Below are 26,086 nucleotides of genomic sequence, written 5' to 3'. Positions count from 1 at the left end.
TAGTACGTTTCTAAACGATTCGGATGACCACAACAAAGTCATTAAATCGTTCAACTTACAAATTTACTCATAAAAACTCATAACTAATAAAAAAACTCGTAAAAACTTTCAAATTTTGACATTAAAATTAAGTTTTTGGGGTCAAGGAGTAAAGTTACGAAAACTCATTTCATAAGTAAAATTTAAAGTAAAAGAAGGAGAATACAAGGCAATAATAATACAAGGCAAAAAGGAATGATTTAAGTATGAAAAATAGGGCGTTTTTTGAAGCCGAAGGAGTGCGGTTTTCGGAAAACGCCTAAGAGGGTTTTGTAGAAAATTTAATTTCTGTTCATAAAGATCCTTTCAAATCTTTTCTAGCTCTTACTGTTTTCGAGCTATATCCGTTTGAAAAAAAACGTGTTTTATCGTTTTCAGAGGTCCGCCATTTTGGGTTTTTGGAGGGGTTAAATTAAAATTTTTTTTTTTTTATAAAATTAAAAATCGGACTTTTGCAAATTTCACCGTTATATAAGATCCCCTACTACATTAATACCAAGTTTCAAGTCTCTAGCACGTTTATAAGTGGTTCAGATGAGCATACCAAAGTAGGCATTTTTCAATGTTATTCTCCATAAGAATAACACGGGGCTTGTAAAAGTAGTAAACAATTTTAAAATTTTGTTATTAAGCCTAAGTTTTGGGGGTTAAGGAGTAAAGATACAAAAAAAAAACATTAAATGTGTACAATTTAAAGTAAATTAAGTAGAATACAGAGCATTAATAATATCTGCAAAAAAGAATGATTTAAATATGAAAAAATAGCGAAAACCGGAAAACTTTTGAAAGAAATTTACTAAATTTTGAAAGTAGGGCGTATTTTGAAGCTTAAGTAGTGCGATTTTTGGAAAACGCCGATAAGGGTTTTGTAGAAAATTTAATTCCCGTTCGCAAGATTCTTTCGAATCTTTTCTAGCTCTTACCGTTTTCGAGCTATAGCCCTTTGAAAAAAACGTGTTTTGTCGTTTTCAGAGGTCCGCCATTTTGGATTTTTCGGTGGGTTAAAATTTGAAAATGGGACTTTTGCAAATTCCACCGGTAATTTAAGATCTCATACTTCAATACTACGCAAATTTGAAGTCTCTAGCACGTTTCTAAGTGGTTCAGACGGGCACACGAAAGTCGGCCATTTTTTATGTTATTCCCCATAAGAATAACATGGGGGGAAACCCTTAATTTTGGGGGGGTTAAAATTTGAAAATGCGACTTTTTTGGATTTTCCCGGGGGTTTGGGCCCAAGAACTACAAGTTTGCGAAATTTCAACTCCCTAGCACATCTAGAAGAGCCACGCTGTTGTAATAAAAACATAAAAAAAATCGTTTACTTTTATTATAAACGTTATTATTATTGCCACTTGTACAGTTTCTGCAAGAAGGGTTATGGGGGGTGGGTGACATAAACAACGACTTTCAACTTGGTTGTAACAAAAAAAACTACCGTTTCACAACATTAAACCTACACAAATTAAAAATATCTAGAACGACGAGAAACAGTTTTACATGAGATTTGAGTTTTTTTAGGGGGGTGTTGTAGGTTTGGGGGTGTATAAGATGAGATTGGCCTCTTTTTTATTTTTCAAATGACTTACGACCATGATTAACTTACAAATTTTTACTAAGACCTTAAAAAGGCTTGAAATGCCATTTTATTCTTCGCATGCTAATTCTCTATTTGATTAACATGGGGGATATTTTAAACCATAAGGGGGGTTTAAAATGAGAAAATAACGATTTTAATAATATTTAAGGTAATTTGGACCGAATACCAACACCGCTAAAAATTTCAATGTTCTAGCGCTAATATGAGTGTGTAAGTAGGCTTATTCCTAAATTCCAAGGACATAACTATCGAAATGGGGTTTTTTGAGGGGGTTGGAGTATAGATAGGTAAAAGGCGCCTTAGAAAAAAATTTACACCATAAAATTTTGTATACAAAGCATTTGTTTGTTTATATATAATCTTGCGTTTATATAATTTTTAATTAACGAGAATCTTCAAAATCGGGATTTTTTATTTTAACTAAAACTATCCCCCCAATTTTGAGGGTTAATTAGGGTGAGTGAAAATTCCGAAATCGGTTAAGGATGAACTTTAGGCATATTTAAAAACAAGTAATAGGTCAAACATACCCAAAACGGATTTTAACCTACTCCAGGGCAGCCAACCCCCCAAAAAACAAGGAAAAATGGCAAAATTTCAAGTTTAAGCATGAATTTGGGGGTGAAGGAGTGAAGATGGAAAAAAATTTTAAACTACAAAGTTGTAGATCGTCAAAAGCAAACATACGTAGGTGCAATCTGTTTCTTGATCAGACCTACGGTTGTGCCGCGACGGACGTTTGAACAAACAAACATGATGAAAAATTCCAAAATTTTGTGTTTAGAGCGAAATATTGGGGGGAAGGGGTGGAGATAGAAAGAAACTTTATATTATAAAATTGTAGCTCGTTTAATTTTAAATACTGTAAGTGTGTTCCGTTTTTTGATTAGACGAACGGTTTAAGCACAATAAACGTTTAAAAAAAACGCCTTTTTCGCACTTTTCAAAAATCCGCCATTTTGAATTTTTTTAGGGGGGTTAAAATTTAAAAATGTGACTTTTGGCAATTTTCTTGGTGGTTTAAGAACAATACCTAAAATCGTGCCAAGTTTCAACCCAGTAGCTATTCTAGAAGTGGGTAAACATTAGTATACCTGATCAGTGAGTCAGTGAGTGAGTTACACATCGGGCTGTATAGTTAATTAGATGATTGTGAATATTAACTATAGGACATAAGATATAAGAATGTTATTATAAAATTCTTATATCTTATGTCCTATAGTTAATATCCACAATCATAGAATAATAAAGAATGTTATAAGTAAGATTTAATAACCGTCGCTGTATCAACCTAATCTCTGACTCAAGATTTTTATTAAAGATTTTGTAAATTAATTTTTCAACTGATATTTCTGTAAAAATGGTAGGAATATTATGATGTTTACATTAATTTAATTACTTCCGTAGCTATTTGTTTACAATTTTAAACTACAGTACTTATTTTAAAAGATTTTAGAAGCATTTTAGAATATACTGCTAAGAAACAAAGCTATGCGATTAAATTTTGTTTCTGAAACCTATTAAATCAACGGAAGATATTTAACTATGTCATAAAGTAAATTTAAAGGACCAAATCGCCCTCCATCTACGTCATCTCCCCGCTGCGAAATTGGCGTTACGTCAAACAATGCGTTAACCCCGTCAAACATCTGATATGTATAAAACAACTGATATTTTAAGTTTAGCTTGAAAATTGTGGATATTTATAGGCATGCACTGTGGATGCGATACTCCCCAGTGTTGATTAACGTCCGCACTAGTGAGTACTACAACCATCCGCAGTACTATACTGATAAACAGACCAAATCGTAATTACCAAGACAAAAATGTGGTTCGGATTCCACTATAAACTGTAGGTCCCTTAGTTACCATTACCTGTATGGGCTATTAATTAACAGCTGTGTCTAAGGAATGTCGGCCTTAGTCACTAACAAGACTACAAGATCGCGCCACTCAACCTACACTCATCTCCATTCATACTTTGCTTAAAATACCTACTTTGTATGGTCGCCATTTCATACAACAGTATTAACAGTACCTATTAACCTAAAGTGCTAACTATCTAGAATAAGATGTTTTTACAATGTAACCGGTTTCAAACATTATCTTTAACCCTTCATGTATTCAAAAAATACGAATTTTGCTGTAGAAGCAATGTTTTGAGAGGGCATGACGAGTCTTCTCTGGACGTGTTTTTAATAAACTGATACTATAATATATTTATTTCACTTTACAGAAATGTACAGTTTTTATAGGGTCATAACACAAATAATGGAGAAAAATAAAAGTTTCTGAAGTAAAAAATTAAAATTTTGACAAATTCAATAAATTAGCAGGTATCACCTTTATAAAAATGAAATTTTCTCCGTTATTTGTGTTATGACCCCATAAAAATTTTACATTTCTGTAAATTGAATTGAGTTTTAATAATCCTTGTTCATTATCGTAACTTTTGTATAAATCCTTTAGCTTTTTAGTAATTAAGCTTTGAAAAATAAAAAGGGCCGCCATTTTGAAACTATACAAACTTAGTAAAAAAAAATTGTTCCTATTAGTCATCATACAAGTACAAGCTTGAAGTTGGCACCTCAAGTGGCTCAAAAGCTATGTAAAAAATACATACACTCTGACAGATGGAAAACGAAGCAAGATAGGGCCTACGTTTATATAATATTTGTTGTTTTTTTTATCTGAATTACCTCCCTCGACGTCCATGACCAGCTGCTGGATAGACAGAGTCAAACTATTTACAATTAACATATATACATATTTACAAATGTACATGTTTTGACCTAAGGAACATAACCTCGGGGTTTCGGGGAGAGAGAGTTCCGAAACACTCTGTATGTTCAATACCCAATAAAGTTGTGAGAAAAATTACAAGACAAAAATAAAGCTGACATAGCAATTTAGGAATTCCATTTCACAAGTTACAGCGTTTAATCAGAGTCAAACCTAAGCCAGTGTCTTATCGAGGGAAGATAAAGAGAGGATTGCCCGTCTTCTTTTTACAAGGAACATTTGTCAGCTGTCCACCATGGCAACAATGAAACTAGCCACGTGATACAACAAAGATTGATCTATCTGCTTCAATGCTTATGTTACTGTTTTGGATTGACGGGATTTATTTTGTTATATTGTGATGGAAACTTGTAAAGTGTTACCAACCCTACAAATGGATCAATTATTACAGAACTTATTTTATAATTATATCACGTTGTTAAAAAAAAAACCTATTCGGGAATTTTGAATCCATCTTAATTTACCAAAATGTAAACAAATAAAAATGTTTGGTCATAATAACCGGTTAGCTTCACAAAAGATTGTTGTTACAGCTACTAATAAAAAGCTATTGTTCTTAGCTGAAAAAAATTCAGTTTCAGAAAATATTTTAAATACTATAAATTCACAATTTTTACAAACTGCATTACGTCAATTATTTAAGTGCAGAAAAAATTACAGATCATTAATATTTCAATGAGTAAAATTTATAATTCCCCAGTGAAGGTTTTATAAGTTATTATTTTTATTATAGTTATTATTTTATAACTGGAATAGAGTTCTGAGCTAAAACATGATCCGACTAAATAATTTGGTTATACAAGTAGCCTACCGTTGAAAACTATACGCGCTATTCCCTCCCCTCTAATCATTTTAGGTGTGTTGTTGTCGTATAAATATAATCTAATTGATTAATGTTCAGAAAGTAAACAAACTGCCTAACCTCACCATTCAAATTAATTGTTTGGCTACTTAACTGTGCCAATATTAGTTCACGTATTCTTTGGAACACCAATTCTTCATTTGTTGTTAGATACACACTATTTTGAGACCCGGTTGTGGAGGGGGAGAAACATTTTTCTTTAATTTCGAGTTTATTCTATTAGGTAAATATTTCGAAAGTTATGTGGTTAAGTGCAAAATACGTTGTACCGGCACATAAAAATAAAAAAAACTTACAATTTTAAACTAATTGGGTCTCCTTCATAATCATGCTAATTTCAACGGTCACGGTCAAGAGTTACAAAAGTCAAAAATGTTCAAGTTTTAAATATGACTGTACTGTATTACCAAAAAGTAGGTTGCCTATATTGCATCGATTGGAGTCAGGGGGGATTTTTACTTTGGATATGTTTATTTCTAAGTGCATTGCACTAATAGTCTGACTGTATGCTACAAGCTACAAGTGTAAACGATGTTCAATACAAACGCAGCTCAGTGGCGCCACCTCACGACATATCTACATTCCTAATGTTGAACATTGCATATGCATGGATCTCCGGTCCCTTATCTTGCTAAGAGCCAAATAAATGTAATTTATGCTAAACCATTCACTCCTACCACGTATTCCAGATGTTAGCAAATTGTGTTTCTTGAACGGCTGGGAAAGGTTTGATTGAATTGAAATCAAACTTGTCAGTTTGTAGAAATGGAAAAAAAATCTTTTAACACAATGGAAATGATTGTTTTTTTCAGTTGGGATTTTTGTATCCATTCACTATACCATTTCCTGCTTCCTTAGTATGAAGAGGTTCTAAACCTCTTTCTCCCTTCAGAATTACACAAAATATTGACCATAATGCCGATGATCATTGGGGTAATGTTTAGGAATATCGTTTACTCAAGAAGGGGCCCAGAACCTTAACATTAGAATCGTAAGTTGTTCGAGTCAGAAGGATGTTTTTCTATAAACCACTTATTTACTACGCAGAATTTTTTTCTGGTTTAGGTCTATATGCGATACTGCATACACCAGGTTACAATTAATCGGCTATTACTAGAGAAAAGAGAATTTCTCGGTCTTTCTTCTATTTATTACATAATGCAGTTTAATAATTGATTTTAGTGTCAGCGTCGTTGCTTGGTAATCAAGTATTGTAATGTTTGTACCACACAAACAGCCATAACAATAGGAATGAATGAAAATTAAAAATTTCTCCATAAATTTGAATGAAAGGAGACAAGCTTACTTATTTTTTCCTTAAAGTGAACAAAATAAAACTAACAGTGTTTCCTTGTACCTCTTTGAGATATATGTTTATATTCGCCATAAAGTAAATCCATAAAAAATCGCAATTCGTACATATTATAGCTTAATCTAAGAAACTGTAATAATCTCATGTGAATTTTGACTTATTGTCAGGATAGAATGTAAAACAATTTCCATTTTAATACATTTTTTTGTATTTCCTTAAGGGATCGATAGTGAATAAAACCTCTTATATTACATGACCAGTTGAAGGAGAACTAAATGCACCGCAATATAGTAGCGAAGTTAGTTTTAAATACTTTATCAGCTAAATTGTTGTAAACACGAATACATAGTTCCACGAACTCGTTGCACGGCAATGTTTCTAGGACCACCCAGGTTTTACAGTTTCCATTCCGACTACGTTCACAGATTAAATCCAGAGAGCACAGAATTAAAACCAATTCAACAAGTCCTTTTGGGCAAAAATCCTTGTTGGTTTCCTTGTTACATGTGATTGGAATTTCTTTCATTTGTTTTTATTTCTTGTTTATATTTCGTCACCAGCATGACCACCCATAAGGCCCATGCAATTTTTCAAATTTTAATATAATTTTTAGTGCTTATTTTTTAACCTATTTTAATTTATAAAGGGATTCTGCACATCTACAGGCAAATATCTTTTTAACAGTAAGCGTAGGTTTTCACTGCAATGCACACGAGATGAGAAAATAGGTTTTAAAGAAACATGCTTGCCTATTAATATATAGACTACATACAGTTTTTTTATAAGGCCTTGATTATAACACGACAGTTAAAATGAAAGAAAGGCATTCGCATTTGTTGTTGTTAGTTTTTGTGTCGGAAAACGTAGGAGAGGTTTGATAGTAGTTAACTGCTTCTCTCATGTCTACATTTTACAACGTGAGTTTTACTTTTAGTATGATTGTTGTGGAGGGGAAGTATTTTGAAAGTATATAGTTTTTATTGGTTAATAACCTTTAAATTGACTAAACTGTGTGGTAAATACATTCTGTAGTTAGCTTCAAAACTCATTCTGTATTCTCTAAACCGGAGGAAAATACTCCTTAATGTGGTTTTCAGCTGATCTTTAAGGATGAGAAATACCTTTAAAAAATATGTCTAAACCTAATGAACATATTTTTTTAAATTAGAGCATGGTTTCGTTACCAATTGCAAAAACTAAGTCAGTTTTAATGCTTTCAACGGATTGGTTCAAAGGTCAAAAGTCATTTGGCTGTAAATTACTTGATTATCCTTTGCTGTGTAGTTGGTAAATGACTTGTAGTTGAGTTTCAATGAAGGCTAATTCGAAAAGTTATCGAAGGCTCGAGGGGTCTTTCCACGCTGCAAAATTGACTGACTGACTTTCCAACCAAAACCTTTTAATTTAGAGAAGGAAAAGAGCACATTTTACTGCAAAAATTAAAAGTTGTATTTATAAGTTAAAATTGTGATTCTAACTAATGAACCAAATATATGCTCTACTAAAAGAGTGCATTCAAATCATCCTATGGTTTTTTTTATCGATATGTAGACAAATCTTTACTGAATCAAATACGCAGTTTTTAAAACTTACCTACGAAAAAGAGCTGCCGTAAAAGGTACACAACTAAAATTTGATTTAAAAATTTAACTTCCGATTTGGGAACCGAATGTGTAATCCCGATTTAGTTAACTTTTATAGTTTCAGAGAAAGTTATAAAACACCCAATGCTATCTTAACGTTTGAAATGGCATAATCTCTTTTTAGTAGAACATGCAGCTCTAAAATCGTACATACAATCTAATCACCTTTGTAGCATTTTCTCGCCTTAACAGACTAAACATTTTAAAGAATTGGAAAAAGCAGCAAACTTCCGTTATGTATTTAAAAACAAATCGCATGATTTGGGTGGGATTTATTCAATTCATGTACCTACATCAAATTTATGGAAAGTAAATAAGAGAAACGTCTTATAACACTTAAAAGATATATTTACGCTTATACTGTTACTCACAAGACGGTACCCCCATTCGCCTATTGGGTCTGATGATGATTGGAGTGTCCAATCGAAATCGATCACCACTTACCATCTTTTTTGTATATTTACCGTCTTGTGAGTAACAGTATAAGCGTAAATATATCTTTTAAGTGTTATAAGACGTTTCTCTTATTTACTTTCCGTAAATTTAATAACACGTACAATGCTGATCAAGAAGTTATTAAAATTTATCCAATACACTTCCTACCATTTCCCGCCCTTGGTAGTTTGACTGTTAAATGTCCAGCAAGCTAGGTAAATATCCCTTAAGGGTTTGTTTCTTTTCATATTCCAATGAGTCTAATAATACTGAAGAAAAAAAACCAACATTGGGAAATATTGGGAAATTCGTATTCTAAATAGACATAAGCGGCTGTGGTGTAGTTTAACGTGGGCTCCAACCCAATGTTAACTACTGAAGTATCATTAATCGAAACTTAAATGATTTCAAAACATTCATCATTCAGATCATCCATAAATCATACGAAGCAACGAGAATTACATTTGTGTGTTATACACTCAAATGTGCTGGATTCAGAAACTCTCAGATCATGCGAAAAATATTCCAAATCATGTTTTGTTCCTTAGCGTTCAACTGCGGAATAACGATTTTGTTTAATTTAAATGTTTGAGATAATGATCTCATTGTAATCTGACCCAGTCCAGCTGCATGGCGTGTTTTGTTGTGCTGCATGGCTAAACCACCGTTTGTACTTCAAGGCCAATTTAAGGGTAAATTAATCTTACTTTGATCAACTTTGTTGCATGCCCTCAAACGTTTTTAGCAAACACATTTTCTTATGTTTAAAATAACAGGTTGATTATTTGTGGCACTGCCTGGAGAAAACCACGGAAATAGTATAGTTTGCTATTATGCTTCAGATTTAATTGTTGGTCATACCTTCTTGATGTGAAGATCTGTATCGATACTCGGTACAAGTTGGCCTCTACAATTACGTATTTATGTATTATCTGTATGTGTGTAATTCATGTGTTTATTAAACTTTTCAACCGATCGCCGTAAAACTTCGGGTTTTGTTTCTGAAAGGGTTCCTTTGTTATTTCCAATATTGGATATAACTAGCTCTGTTCCTCGGCTATCAGAATCACAATGTTACTCATCTTATCTCACTAATGTTAGGAGAAACATTTTATTGATTAGTTTCCATGAAAATAGCTAGAAAATAACAATCATTACATTTGCTTCAGTTACTAAAATTGTACACTTTATTTCATTTTAAACCAATAAAATAAAGTTCTGTATCTGTTGTAATACACTATGAATTACCATTGGTTATCAAAACAACGTTTTAGTTTTATGCCATGATCCATGTAGATACTGCCAAAAGCACAACTAACGGTTGCTTTTCCCTTTAATCCATCATGTTTTCCATGTTCCCATTATTCTGTCTGTACCCGTGTTATTTAATAACTTCCACTATTGTATTCTTGAAACTGTAGCCTACAATGCAGCATCTTAACCTGAAATCTTTATGATGCATTACTTATGTTGATGAAAATTCAGAATCCAAATTTATAAAACAAATGGCTTGCAAAAATTCTAATTTTATTACATCAGTTCCAGCCTTGCTACGTATACCGGGAAAATCTCTAATGTCTTTCATAAAGTCCGTTGTTAGCCGCGTACCAGACATTCTTTCGAGTTGGTATTAAAACTTCGGCTCTTAGAATAAAATAATTGTAGGGTGACAGAAGTGGGGGTATTTCACGATAAACCACTACAAGAAGCAATATGATGTAACTTGTAATAAAATTACAGTGTATTTACAAAAGTTATATTAGGAAACACTGTTTTATATTGTAAATGCAGTACATTTCAGTACTATGCATTCGTTTCAGTTTTGGTCAATAGCAGCTGCAGTTGTATGTAATATTTCAAGGTTCGATGACCTTGAGAAAAAGTTTTTTAATAAAACAATTTAAAGCTAACTTCTAGAGTTTGTAGATGTAATTCTAAGTAAATACTTTATAAGTCTTTCAAAACGTATTTTTTGTTTACAGTTATTGTTTTTGACGGTAACTGCCATTTAAGTTTGGTAGAAAATAAAAGAGTTTCTTCTTATACTCGTATAACTCTTGTGGTTTTAATATGATGGAATTAAATGTTGATGTAATCTTTACTTTTTGTAATGAAATCTCTCCAATACGGGCTACTCTCTTTATAGAATTAGGTCTTTTGCTTAATCGTCAGACTGTAAAGGTCAAATACACTGGCGAATTGTAGGATTTGAACTCACACGACACACGGCTGCAACAACTAGTTTTGCCACACCCCAATGCCGTAACGACAATACAGTAATTTAAATACTCCATTGTAATTTCTATTAAACTCCATTTCAAGTTACAGTACTATTAGTTGTATGTTTTAAATATTTAACACATACAATTTATTCCTTATACATAGAACTCGGTACTTTCATACCATACTCATGTTGGTTGAGATACAACAAGAACATAGCAAATGTTCTCTGCAGAACATGTTTCATCATGTTGTTCCAAAGTTTGCTCTCTAAAGAGAAGAACATTATCACCTAATGGGAGACTTTTGTCCTCCCAACCATTAGTGCTGCCATTGTTTTTGCCTCTTCCTAAATAACTTGCCCTTTAGCATAGTCATTTTCACATTACATGCAGTAGTCCATTCAAAAATGGAAATTAAATAACGGCTAACCATTTAAGCATTTGTGGATGACTTACCCGAAAATTTATAGAAATGATTTAATACTTTAATTTGTTGGTACTAACTCAAACATTAAATGTAAGAGTTTGGTAAAATTACAAGTACACCATCTTTTAGGTTTGTTGCAGTTTTTCAAGAAAGAAAGTTAACAATGATACCAACACACAGTTTGTTGCTTTATTTCTATTAAGTATAGTTAGTGACAATTCAAACTTTCGTGGACTTTCATGTTAGCATTGTTAATATTTATTTGCATAAATTAACGCCACAACCTCATAATATGCTTAACAACTGTGTACAAGAAATTATAACTGAAAAATTCTTAAAATTAAAATGTCAACAAATCAATAAATTTAGGATGTTTCTGTGAAGATTTCGCTCTACGTTTTTTTTCACAATGTACTAGATGACCCGTGCTGCTCCGCAGCATTGAAATTAATAATAAAAAAATAAAATACTAAACTTAATAAGGGCGGTACAACTTTAATTAAACTCTTATAGGGCTGCTGGATTAATTTCGCCTTATGACCAAATTAAAGTGTAACACATTACATATAACACAGAGAAAATCGTCCCGATGTATTTTTTTCCGTTTTGAAAATCAATTAATCCAGAACAATATCCACACACTTCCTAAAAGCACCTACAGAGAAAGCACGTACATTTGTTAACTCATATGTAACACAGCGTGAATGAGGCTTTATTAAGAATGTTTTATTAACAACAATATTTCTTGTAAAATAGACATCTCTGTCGGTAGAATTGCATGTACGCATATTCTCAGGAGTAGTTCCCTCCATCTGATAATCTTTATTAATATTACGACTTTTATAATACTTCCTTCCAAACAATGTTTGCTGTTCGTCCACCTTTTGATTTAGTTTCTACTTTTACAGTATCGAAACATTTCCCTCTCGATAAGGCGACGTACAACTGACCGTGACTAAATACTGGTTCAGGCAAGTACACACCAACTCGATCAATCGTTTGGCCCTGCGCCTTGTTGATGGTCATGCAGAACGCAACCTTTATGGGGAATTGTCTTCGTTTGAAAGAAAATGGTACTGTAGAATCTGATGGAGAGAGATCAATGCGGGGTAATAGTGCACGTTGTCCAATATTTGTGCCAGTTATGATTTCTAAGTCTAAACTGTTTTCATACATTTTCTTGACAATAAGTCTTGTTCCGTTTAGAAGACCTGCTGTGTAGTTTAAATTTCTTAATAACATCACAATGGCACCTTCCTTTAAGACTAATTTGTGAGAAGGCAAACCAGTCATCTCAAGGCTGTTGAGGAATTCAATAGGGAATTGCAATAGTTCACTGTCATCATCTGTAATTAGTTTATTCACACTTATATATGTTTTGCTTGAGCCTGGGATGAGGTCTAAAACTCTTTTATTGATTTCCTCACAATGCTCATTCTTTGGTGCTAAAATGGCACATTTTGATAAGTACGATGAGTCCATAGGCGTTTGTAGGTTTTTTCCATAAATTTCTGAAACTATGTCTGAATCAGAGATAAGTGGTGGGGGTAAGTCCACAGATTTGTCATCAATTGTTGGGTATTCCCCATTGCCAATTTCGAGCAAAAAGTTAGCAAAATCTAACTCATTAGTTTTAGCCCTCATATTTTTTGTTAATTTAAAAATTTTGAATAGTGGCCATAGGTATGAAAACTTAATTGAATTCTGAACAGTAGAGGCTCTAGATGAATGAGGCACAACCGGCAACATTTGCCGGAAATCCTGGACATGCATAACTTCAATTTGAAAATTCAACCATGAAAATTGGTCGAGTAGAAGAGCCAAACGAACTGGGAAATGAAAAACTAAATTTAACTACCAATAGAGCAAATTTATTTTACGTATAATCCGGGTTTGGACTGTAGCTACATATATTCCAATGCTTGATGGGACATCTGTGCGTACATACCCTCAATTTGAGACCTCAATCTTGAAAATCGGTCGGTTAGAAGAGCCAAACGAACTCGGAAAAGAGAAACAAAATTTAACTTCTATAAGAAATACATAGAGAGGGAATTTTTTTACGTATAAACCAAGTGGGGTTATAGATAAATATTTGCCGATGCTTGATGGAAAATCTGTGCGTGCATACCTTCAATTCGAGACCTCGATCATGAAAATCGGTCGGGTAGATGAGCCAAACGAACTCGGCAAAGAGAAACAAAATTTAACTCCCATAAGAAATACATGGGGAGCAAATTTCGTTTACGTAGAAATCACGTGGAATTATAGATACATTTATGCCGATGCTTGATGGCAAATCTGTACGTGCATACCTTCAATTCGAGACCTCAATCATGAAAATCGGTCGGGTAGAAGAGCCAAACGAACTCGGCAAAGAAACCCCAAATTTAACTCCCATAAGAAATACATGGGGAACAAATTTCGTTTACGTATAATCCGCGTGGGATTATAGATACATTTATGCCGATGCTTGATGGCAAATCTGTGCGCGCATAACTTCAATTTGAGACCTCAATCATGAAAATCGGTCGGGTAGAAGAGCCAATCGAACTCGGCAAAGATAAACCAAATTTAACTCCCATAAGAATAACATGGGGAGCAAATTTCTTTTACGTATAAGCCGAGTAGGATTATAGATAACTATATTCCGATGCTTGATGGCAAATCTGTGCGTGCATACCTTCAATTTGAGACCTCAATCATGAAAATCGGTCGGGTAGAAGAGCCAATCGAACTCGGCAAAGATAAACCAAATTTAACTCCCATAAGAATAACATGGGGAGCAAATTTCTTTTACGTATAAGCCGAGTAGGATTATAGATAAATATATGCCGATGCTTGATGGCAAATCTGAGCGTGCATACCTTCAATTTGAGACCTCAATCATGAAAATCGGTCGGGTAGAAGAGCCAAACGAACTCGGAAAAGAAAAACCAAATTTTTTAATATATAAGATTATATTATTACAGTACATATTTATTGCGTTAATTCATTGTTGCGTTGTATTGTAGTATACTTTAACTATATTATTAATCATTGTATTTTCTTTAAGATAGACAGTACCTACTACTGATCACAGTAGAAATTCGTATGAAATATTTAATATCTAGGCATTTGTTGGCACACTGATTCAAGGAATCGCATACAGTCTATATCGCACACAATAATACATTCATAGCAGCATTTTTCTAAACAATTCTACGGTGAAATAAAGCCATACAGATATAATGTAAGGCGACTGTCACTGCTTTGGATCAGTTAGGTTATTATCAGTTGGGTTAGGTTATCAGGTTAGGACTATTCAGTGATAATGCAATCGTTAGATCATTTCTACGAGCAGATAAACCCAACCAACTGCTTGATTTGCGTCAAGACGACACCTGCATATTCTGTGTTACTCGGTTTACCTTTGATGAGCATAATAATGTTTATGTTTTACTAAAGTTTGTTAACATGCAGCTACATAAATATGATTAATTTCCTTACAACCTTTGACTGTATTTTTTGTTACATGACATTCAGTTACCGAACATTTGGATTATTTATTTTAGGTAACTATTTAACAAATCAGTATAACAAATAGTCTGTCTAATGGTTCTGAATAAAATCAATCAGTCAGCTTGTAACGAAACAACTTTTATCCCAATTCAGAATGACAAAACTTCTGTGTCGATTAATTACTTTGTGTTATTCTGTGAGCAACATACACAATCTTCTTCTCTTTCATGCGGGTTCATTATGTATGTTAATTACAATAAACCAAACTACTTTTCCAGATTTCCACTGACATAAAACTCACTAGTCACTGCAGTTTGAAATTATCACGGGAACATTTTCCTTGGCGAAATTCAACACTATTGTATTAATCGATCTGCAATATTAGCTTCCAGTAGTTTATTGACGACATCATGCGTGATAAGAAGCGTGTTGATGCTAATCCTCGTTCTCATAAAATATTAAGGAATATAAATGTTTAGATATTTTCCCGCAGTGCAATGTTATTGTCAGTTCGAATCTCAGTTCATCACTTGGTATTCCGTTTTCAATACACCCTATGCTCCACATTTGAGCCACACTAAATTAAGAGTATTTATAACTCAGATATACACAACCTTCAACGCAAATACTGTTAGCTCAACAAAACATGTAAATATTCACGTCATCATAAGTCGTACTCATTAGTTGCGTTTTTACCTATTTTCTTTATTTCTTTATTTCTTCTGTATTTCTTCAGTGGGACTATTCTCATGTAGCCTAAGCTATTTTCATAAAATATTACCGACGTATTAACTTATATATTTAATTTTGAACCACATAGGCGATTAAAAATTAAGGATCTCTTATAACAGATAGAATTTTATTAAGTGTAAAACAATATGTTTCGTAATACGAGAAGAATACGTGGTTTTATCTAAATATATGGAACACATTAGGTATCAATGGAAATATGGTTATTAGATTCCCTTGTAGACCATTGCGGTTATGTCATGTAAATACACATGCTGAATTGATCATTCTACTCGGGTGGCAAGTTTGATTGGCTACGTAATACTAGTTCCAGTAGTTTGCTGGTTATCCACTATCTGTCACTGGGGCTAATTGTGGAGCTTGAAATGAAGATGATAATCACAAACAGTTATGGGAGAAGTGTATCTTCTATACTTCTATACTATCTTCTATACTAAAGTCAAATACCATTCACTGACCCACTGATCACTGTATCTCAAACACTACTAACCATAAGAACTCAGGAATTGACATGGAGATTCTAATTAGGCTCTAGGTGTCCAATAAGAAGCGTTTTCAAGAAATTCCATCAGGGCTCTGCCCCAGTGGCCGCTAAAGTTCCCATGTCCTAATGGAGAAAAGATTTGTTTACATTTTACACATGAATACTTTGAATCTGCACTATTAATTAAGGGAACAGCTTGTTATATTTTACTAGGTGAAATGAAAATATTTATATTATTTTTGTGACTTGAAAAAGTGTTTTACAGCATAACACATTTGTAATAGTTAAACGAATGAAAAATAAAGATGTGTTTTTGTCTTTACTCTATTTATTATGTTGTGGTTTTCAAGATCTGTTTGTTCTCTATGATTTACCAACAGTATATTATTTTGTTCAGAATGTCAATCTCAAAGGAACAATTTTTAAAACATTTTATTTGAAGGGGTAGCACCTGCATTCTCCTATCACTTTATAACTATTTATAACATTGGTGTTCAAGAGAGATGATGAGACGTTTTTGAGAAGTACAATCTTATCCATTCCTAGCTAGATAGGTATATGATAATGACAATGCCACAATCATGCAACTGCAAAATGACGAGTTCTAGCCAAAAACATATTTTGGTTTCAAAGTGAGTAGTCCAAAACTCTTAATGAAAGGCAGTTAATGTTGCAAATGAAGACGTTTTCCCTTAGTTTTAACTTCGTTAGACACACATGCTTAACTAAATTAAATGATTATACATAAACGGATTTAGGCCGAATATTTTTTTTTTGTTGGCCTATCAGATTACAATTTAAATTTTCAATTAAAAATATTTGTGAGCGAAGCCACAACGGATAAAACATAAAACTAATTTCTTAGAACTACATGACAGGTGGTAAAAGTAAGTTGTTTTGCTTACCTAATTACTTCAAATGCTCTGGGTGGCGATAATTTACCTTCAGTTTTTCTATTCTACTATAATCTTTACGTGATGATCAACACTTGATGATAAACTGCAATTTTCAAATCTGGATATAATAAAACGTCTGTAGTTGAAACAAAATGTAGGTCTTAAATCTCATTCGCACTGTCACAATGTAGGCCTAGTGTTTTGTCAAGCGTTTAATTATGATAAAGCAGCTTGAAGCCTCATTCACTCTGCGACAACCTCAACAATTTGCTTCATTCATAACTTTTACAGTTACAATGGTTTATAACGTGGGAATTTCTACAAGTATATAAATCTTTAGTTATGATGTATATCCTTAGGTTCCTTAGGTTCGTGACAATCTTAGGTATATTATATAATTAAGTTTTGCTTACTTGCCTTAAAAATTAAGAATCTCCTTCACATTTAAAAAAAAGGTTGAACATAAAAACATGTATTATAAAAATCATCATAGTGGGTGGGTTTACTTTGATGAAAAATATAAATTTTATTTTAAGAAATATTGAAAGTAGTGTTGTCTTATTATTTACAACATATGTTCAACAAACGATATCAACCAAAGACTTGTAAATTAATATTTAAAGAAAGTCATATAAATACAGCAATCATTCCACATAAACTATTATATGAATGTGTGTTAATTTTGTAAAATTATCATTCTTTGTGATTTAAAATGCTCGAAATAGATCCTGATCTCAATAAAGAAAATTAATCCACCGTTGCTAACACTGAATGCCAAACAAACTCCAATATGATTGGGAATTCCACCCAAGTAATCCAAGATTGAAATTCATTCTGAGGCGTTTAAATCTTACCATTGGTTAACACCATGGTGGATGGGTTAACACTGTTTGAGTCGCGGTAACCCATTTTCGTTGACGTGTAAAATGTAAGAATGTAATATACCTTAAATCTAGCTGGTTTTTCATAACTAACCTTTCTTTGTAAAAGATGATAATATTCTAAAAGTATCACGTTCCCTGGGAAATTCTAGAAAGGTTGAATAAACGTGGACGTACCGATTCACCGATGGTTTAACAATGGTTTTATGGCCCGTCCAAATGTACAAATACACCAATCCGCATAACGACCTGGTTTATACACAAAGAAAAAACGGTTGGTCGTCAACCAAATGAAATAGTAAAATTCGCCAATTTCTTAGCCCGGGCCCAATATGATGTACGAGTAGGCTATATAGGTTAGGTTTTATTTTTATCAGATACATTCGGTGAATTATGGTGTGTTTCATTATAGTCATTGTGGTTGTAGGCCTACAGCTTATTCATCTTATGACTTTTGAAAAATATGTGTTTAACTAAAATTACCGCAACATTTTAGTTTCCGTTATAAATTACTAAGCTACACAAGTATCCATAAAATTAATTTAAATTTTTTCTAGCACAATTAATTTATCTTATTTAAATAATCTCGAGAGTTTCAACTTTACAATAATAAAACTAAATAAACTTAGATACAGATTGTATAATATTCTTGTTGATCTTTTATATAATTTATCTAATGTACGTGGTGACAAGCAAGACAAGGAGTGAAAATGATAACGAATGATGAGGATCCCCAGAGAATGTTCCAACATGCTCAAACATGTTGCGCCATGTTGAGTACTGAGTTTTCACCTCAGCTAAGACATAGAATTTCACCTTATGAGAACATAAATCATAAAACGGGCCATTAGAACTGACATTCACAAGGCAATTTATTTATAAAGCCTTTCCCCTAAGCGTTGTGTATTTTATAAATAGAAGACCCCCCATTTTGTCTTATTAGCACACATTTTGCTACGTAAACATTACTTGTAATAACAACTTTATTCAACAAATTAGAAAATTGCATTTGAGTTATTGTGTCAACAAACTTCGAGAATTATAGGGTTAGGTATGAAGTAAATATATAGGCCTAACCATAATAATGACAGAGTTTGTAATATATATTATGATAGCCATCGTTAACCCCTGTCAAGGGATAAAAATGCTACAAAGGGGAGTTTCGACGATTTTTAAGGAAACAAATCAAAACTCTCATCTGGTTCCTTTTTTAACGTCAATCTGGTTTTGAACGAACATAATCATGACTGTTGGTATAAATTTATATAATTATCTTAGGATCAAGATGGAACCAACGATGTTAAAATAAACATGGCAAATTTTAGTATGGATACATGTTAATGCATATTTTTTCACTGTTTCGAAAAGATTTCCAAAGTTTGTTTTTACACATCTACATCCAATAAACCTTTGTTTATTCATACCTAAAAAGGTGCAGAAATTGGAAGAGATACAAACTTTCTGCTTTCAAACAAATTCAATAATAACTTTTGATTTTTCCCTCTCGTTGTTTACGCAGACAGTTTTGAAGCACCTGGGATATTTATGTAGAATTCTTGATGTAGAGTATCCAGCTCTTGTTTTACATTAAAAATTGTTAATTTTTCTCGCTTATACTTAACTCACTTATAGGTACCGTTTTTGTACTTGTTTTTCCTCTCTTTACTATCTGTTGTTGAAATATACCACCATAGGTAAACTATAAAGGTACTAGAGGTCGCCCAGTGGTAGAAAACTTTACCAAAAATATGTAATGTGACTTCTTTTCACCCCACACTGTAAATAAAACATATGATTGAAATTTCTTCCATTTGTTTTGATTTTCTGTTTATATTTCGTTGTTATTTCGCCACCAGAATGGTAACCCATGGTACTTTTTTTTAATTTTTAACTAATTTGTTGTGTATACTTTGAGTATATTTTTATTTATAAAGAGATTTTGCACATCTACAGGAAAATCTCTTTCTAAAATTATGCGTATATTTTCCCTGCGATGTACACGAACCACTAAGTTATGATCACACTTTTAATCATACCAGGTACATAAGTTACCTGTTGTAATGCTTGCCTTCAATCCTCAAGGCTTGTGGTTCGACTCTGAGGGATCCAGAATCCAGATAGCATTTGCATTTTGGCTAAGATATCAATTGATACTACAGTATCTCACTATAGGTTGTTAAAAAGAACATGAGTAGGGCTTGGACCGTTCCCTTAAAAAAAAGCATATACATATACCGTACCATTGGCTTAGAAACACACAAATTAATAACAAAATACGCCATTTTAAGTTAATAGTTTACAAACAGCCCTAGAATCGGTCAAATGCGGTAGTGCAAATTTATAAAAACTTCATCCCTGGAAAGTTGTTAACTCGAGTATTTTCTTGACGCTAGACATTACAAGAAGTGATGCGGAAGACATTATCGATTGTTACTTGAGGAACGTATTTTGCTAATGGGGTCTGATGACAACGGAGACGCTCTTTTGTGTGAGCTGCGTTGTCCCCCGGGGCTGCAAAGAATATTTTCGGCCCTTCAACAATCAACATATTCTACTTTATCGTATTGTTAAAAAGTGTAATTTAAAACTGTGCTAAAATTTTTTTACTAAAATACTGTTGCAGGTTTTGGCCAATTAAAACATGAAGGTTGATATTTTGGGGGAAAAACACAATGTGAAATGTGTTGACGAAGACATCTCTTGGTTCTGAAAAGTGTTTTACGATTTCAAATAAATGTGAGTAGATAAATTTTGAATAATATCAATGAGTTAAATGATAGAGAATGCTATCTATTTAAAAAAATAACCTTAGGTTTTTATCCTGGTTGATCATGCGCAAAGTTAAACATCGTATAAAACTTTTCAACAAAGAAAATTTGTTGTTATTAAACCAAACGTACGATTTAAAACTGGGTATTATTAGTATTTTTGTCATATAGAAATTCATTCGTTGCTTTTTAATTTGAGAGATAGCCATTTATTCATGCCTTGTTTCAGGAAATTCAACTGTAAAATTTGTAGTAAACTTAAATATTTGACACGACAAATTGTATTTAAAATATTTTGCTTGGCTTTTTTAATGGATTTAATCGATTTTAGTTTAATCTTGGTAATGTAATTCTTATATATTTTATACCTGTATTTATCATGTAATCGTCCCCATTACACTTATAAATGTATCTAGGAGATAGGAATACTGTACAGTTTTTGGAACCATACCGGTACACAAAGAACCTAAATAAGGCGGCTACATCTATCTATATCTATCTATCTATCTATCTATATCTATCTATCTATCTATCTATCTATCTATATCTATATCTATCTATATATATAATAGGCTAAGCCGTTTTTTGTTAATCGAACTCCTCCGTTATTATTTGCCCAATTTTGACGTTAGAGGTCTCAAAATAAAGGTTAAAACGTGTAGTTGTGCCCAACGGTATTAGATTTTTGATGAAGTCGTTGGTAAGGGCGTCAGAGGCCCTTAAAGTCAGTTTTTTCTCCATAAGGATAACATGGGAGATATTTTTAATTTATAAAAACATATGTTTTTAGTTGAAAATAGTCAAAGTCTACTACATAAAAAAATAGTGTTTATTATGACTGTTAATGTATATTAAATGTTATCACGTTTGGTAACCAATGTATATTAAAGTATACTAATAATGGATCATACTACTTTATTTTAAAGCTGGGAATAGTAAAATTTTTAGTTGAGAAAAAGTTACCATGATTTATAAAACCGTAGGCTACTGTAATACCTATTTAAAATCACAAATCTTTGACATTCATTAATTTGACACGAAACAGCTGATCTACCAGACAATTTATTTATAAATCAAAACAAAACAAATCCTATACTACTAATTCATGTTTGTTGCTATACACATTTTTTTAAATTATTTGTTGTGTACCTATCCTAAAAATGGGACCCCAGAAGATTTGGCTGCACATTGTTCAGGTATACAATAGCCTATCCCTTGCTTTTCCCTTATGGAGGGATCGACTCGACAGCTACACACCGGAGGCCCACAGGCTATCTGTTAGGCTTCAGTATTCTGCTGTGGTGGTAAGGTTAAAGTTCAATATATAGTTAAAATTTTTACCAGAATTGAAGGTGAACGTCTCGGTTTCATTCATAGGGAACAGTCAAAACTTCGAGCAGAGCTATATATGAAACTTCATGACGCAATACGTACACGAGCAGGAAATTAAAGAGTTCAAATAGGCTAAAGCTGATAGGAAGCTGATGGATTCCCCATTTTGCCAGCAAAAATGCTTGGAGTTGGATGCGCTGATGATCCAACCAAACGTCGTTGAAAGTATACAAAATGGTCAAAATGAAAGACAAAGCCATAGCTCCAAAAACAGTGAATGTGATTTGATCAACAACAAAGTCTTGAAAAAATTGCCAGCTGAGCCCAAGGTGTTCGAAATCATTTATAGTTTGCTTGGAGATAATTTAAACGCCCATCTAGAATGGCCAGCAGAGTTTTTAAACAATATGGTCGGTGGATTGCCAAGACACAGATTGATTTAAAAAACGGGGCAATGGTTTTATTGATGAGGAATATCAATACACCAAGAAGGGCCTCATTAATGGAACAAGACTCCAAGTGGCCAAAATGGTTAACAATTTAATAGAATGTAAAAGTCCTAACTGGAACAAGTGAGAGGGGACATATTTTGATTCCGAGGATAAAAATGTGCCCGTTGGAAACAAACTTACCATTTAAAATCTGCCAATTTCTGTTAGCTTTGTCATTTGCAATGATAATCAATAAAGCACAAGGGCAATCACTTAAAAGAGTAGCACTGCTCTTACCCAGACCAGTTTTTAGTCATGGGCTTTATGTTGCTTTAAGTAGGGCTACAAATTTTGATGGTGTACCCATATTCATCGCGGAAAATTCTGACCAGGGTAATTTTCCTGAAGGTTTGATTTCACAACTAAAAACTTAGTAAGTTATTCAAGGAAGTACTTTTGTAAATAAAATAGGATAGAAAATGGATTCTCTACTTTCCATCTAAGGCTTCATTCATTACTGTATTTTATTTTCGACTTAGAATCAATATATAACACGATGGATTTGTTTTCTAAATTGATATGTTGTTTTGCGGCGCGATGAGCAGCACGGGTTCACTAGTTATATTATAAACTGCTAGGATAAGTTTTATAATCTACAAAAAATATGATAGCCTACACCTACGTGTGTATTATACAGCTGTGTCTGATGTTGAATGCGTGTATTGAGCTGTTGAATAGTCTTCCCCACATTGACCTTGAACTATTAACTCCTAATTTAGCACAGACTTGCACGCCACTCTGCAAGGCGTGGATTGCAGTATTACTTCTACTTTATCTTGATTTAAGACATGAGCATGATTAGAATGCTCTTGGAAAGATATGTGAGAAAAAAATACACGATGAATAGAGTCAGTACAGGACCAATTCACTTCGGATTTAACGTTTTGTAGATTAAACCGGAAGGTTATTGGAAATACCACTCTAGTTAGTAAGTGAAAATTTGGTGCAAAATTAATTATCTTTATCTCATTGCTCTGTTATTTTACCAACGATATGATACTAAACATAATTTTCTTGCTGAAACAAAATACATTTTAGAAAGATGCTATAATTTATTTCAATTCGTAAATATAATTATGGAAATGCGCTATTCATTGTGACAATAATTAAGTCAGTCAACAAACACACTACTGTACTGTAATTAAATTTATACGGCTTAAGGTTACTGCATTGACAGTTCCAATGAGGTTAAAACTATTATATTTTTACTAAGCGTAATAAGCGACTAACGTTAGCTTGGTTCTGAACATAACACGCAGAAGCTCTTTGATGAGCTACAATGAAACCATTATTGACTTAACTTAATAGAGAGAACGACAATTTCAGTTAAAGACAATTATTAGTCATGTCTCTGTCTAGTATGTGTTTAATTTTTATTGTTAGGTTGCCATTAGTTAGGTAGTTTTAAGTTTTTTTGAATAGTTAAGCAGTGACAGTGATTAGTATGTCAACCAAGGATTTAAGGTGGACTGCATCATTGAACCACATTTGTATTTTGCATGTAAAGTTTTAAAAAATGAAGCTCATAATGAGCATGTGGACTTATATTGCATGAAGATACCACCTTTGATTTGCATGGAATTGTAAAGGGTTAAATTGTATATTATTTAAATATTTTAATAAAAAGTGCAATTATGATGTTTGATATTACATTATTGCTACAGTATTTGGCCAGCTCTAACGCATTTGTAGCCAAGTAAAACGATTTATTTTTTTAAAACTAAAGTGCGTCCTGTGATATCATAACCGAAGCACAGAGCGTATGGTACGTAAATATTACCCTAAAACGACGAAAGACACATTTTGTCCACATCAGACCCCTCAAGTGTAGTCCTAACCGTACACGGTTTAGATTTTCGTATGGATATACTTGGAAATCAACTTGCGCAATAACAAAGTCAATGATCAGCTTTGAATACGAACAGTGAACAGTCACAACTTTGGATGCAGCAAGGTCGGCTGTATAAGTGGGATCTTGTGTGGGATTTGCAGACGCGATTAATAAATGATCGTGGTTGCGTGACGGAGAGAACTCGCACGCGGTAGTAAACTCGCAAAGTGTCTCTGATTTACTTTCCATTTGGAGTTTATCTCGCGTAATGATCGGAGGCGTTTGTTTGCACGAGACTTCCGCACGGGTTTGGACACTGGATAATGCATGTAGCCCTCTCGTCCTTTCCTCCGATTGAAACATGAAAGAGATGTGTGTGAATCATGTTGGTTTACTCTTGATTTTGCTGTTGCCAATAAGTTTAGCTCATGGCAATCATGGTTTAGCTTGGTTCAATCATAGACAAAAATAATTAAATATAGACTGTCAGCCGTGCTACGGTTACCATGGTTACCATAGGTTCTGGCGCACACCGCTGGAAGCGCCGTGTAGTTACGTAGCTAATGGCGCTCCCAGTGGTGTGCGCCAGAACCTATGGTAACCACAGCACAGCTTACAGTCTATATTTAATTATTTTTGTCTATAATTCAATAAAACCAGAGAAGAAACGTTTTACAAATCACATTAACCATCGTCGTTTACTGTCTTTCGGCACTAAAAATCACGAACGTTTAGCTCATGTAGATTGCACACTTTTGGCAACGAAGCCCGAGAAGAAGCAATGGTTTAGAAATCATAATCATCGTCATTTGTTGTTATTCGGTATTTCATTTCGGTATTTATTTTGGCAATCGTGTTAACAAAAACAGCTGATACAGGCTATTTTATTGTCGTAATTTGATTTGGCATGTAAACAAAAACAAATGTATTGGTTAGTTTAGACTAAACATTTTCAAGAATATATTTAGTTTGGTTGATTAGCTACATATCAGTATTAAATGTTTTCAAGGTTAATTTTCAAAGAATCAAAAACCTCCGAAGCGAAAATGTATACAGAATATTCAAGAGAGAACAGAGAATCGATCGTAAGGAAACAAAGTGTAGGCTACGATTTTCTCCGAGCAAAGCTCGGTCCCCACTTAGAATTAACGTAAAGGTAAGATTTTTTATTTTACTATCTAACTTCGAACAATTAAGAGTAATAAAACAGGTATTACAGTATCCAAACTGTATTTCAAATTTGTTTCTAAGGCCACAGTTATATTTTGTGAAATATATTTAGTTACCGTATTGTCAGCATACCGAAGGGTAGTATTTCTACATCAAGAGAACTCAAAAGAGTCGCATACAGTCCACTGATTCTCACTCGCCTCTGATTTGTAAAACTGATTGCGATTTTACTTTTGTTCACAAGACAAAGGCTCTGCTATGAGAAATAAGCAACTTACATCTCGAGATTCAGACCTCTTTCATACCGGATTGAGCGAAATCCTCGCTGAAAAGGCTCACTCGCAGATTTGTCAACTTGAGGAAAGCTTTCTCAAACTTTTCAATTAATCTTGCTCGAGAGCAGACGTTAAACAAGTAGTCTAATTGAATGTGTTTTGAATCAAGCTTTTGAACTGCATTTTGGGTAACTTTCTCAACTTTGATATTTAGGATAATTTCTTCCATGTATATAGTGCAACGTTACTATCCGAACAGAATGGAAATTTCTTTATTAGGCAAATTAATATTTTACAATTCATTGACCAAATTAGTTAGTTTGCCAAAGAGAGGTTTAGCCAAAGTTACCATAAAAAGGTGATTC

At 33.2% G+C, this 26,086-nt stretch overlaps 1 protein-coding gene across 2 annotated transcripts in view; it reads left to right on the top strand.

Annotated features, from left to right (window-relative positions):
- The first annotated feature begins 9,288 nt into the window (after positions 1 to 9,288).
- LOC128992384 (uncharacterized) overlaps positions 9,289 to 26,086 on the top strand; it is a 33,027-nt gene continuing 16,229 nt past the window's right edge. For both annotated transcript variants that reach the window (XM_054415937.1, XM_054415936.1), the window contains exon 1: positions 9,289 to 9,385. The gene's annotated coding sequence lies outside the window, so the exon portion shown is untranslated. The remainder of the gene's footprint in view (positions 9,386 to 26,086) is intronic.

Source organism: Macrosteles quadrilineatus, unplaced genomic scaffold (assembly GCF_028750875.1).
Source record: "Macrosteles quadrilineatus isolate MER2022 unplaced genomic scaffold, UCM_ALF_1.0 Scaffold_4__1_contigs__length_99947679, whole genome shotgun sequence".
Taxonomy (NCBI): domain Eukaryota; kingdom Metazoa; phylum Arthropoda; class Insecta; order Hemiptera; family Cicadellidae; genus Macrosteles; species Macrosteles quadrilineatus.
This window is presented reverse-complemented; position numbering and strand designations above follow the sequence as displayed.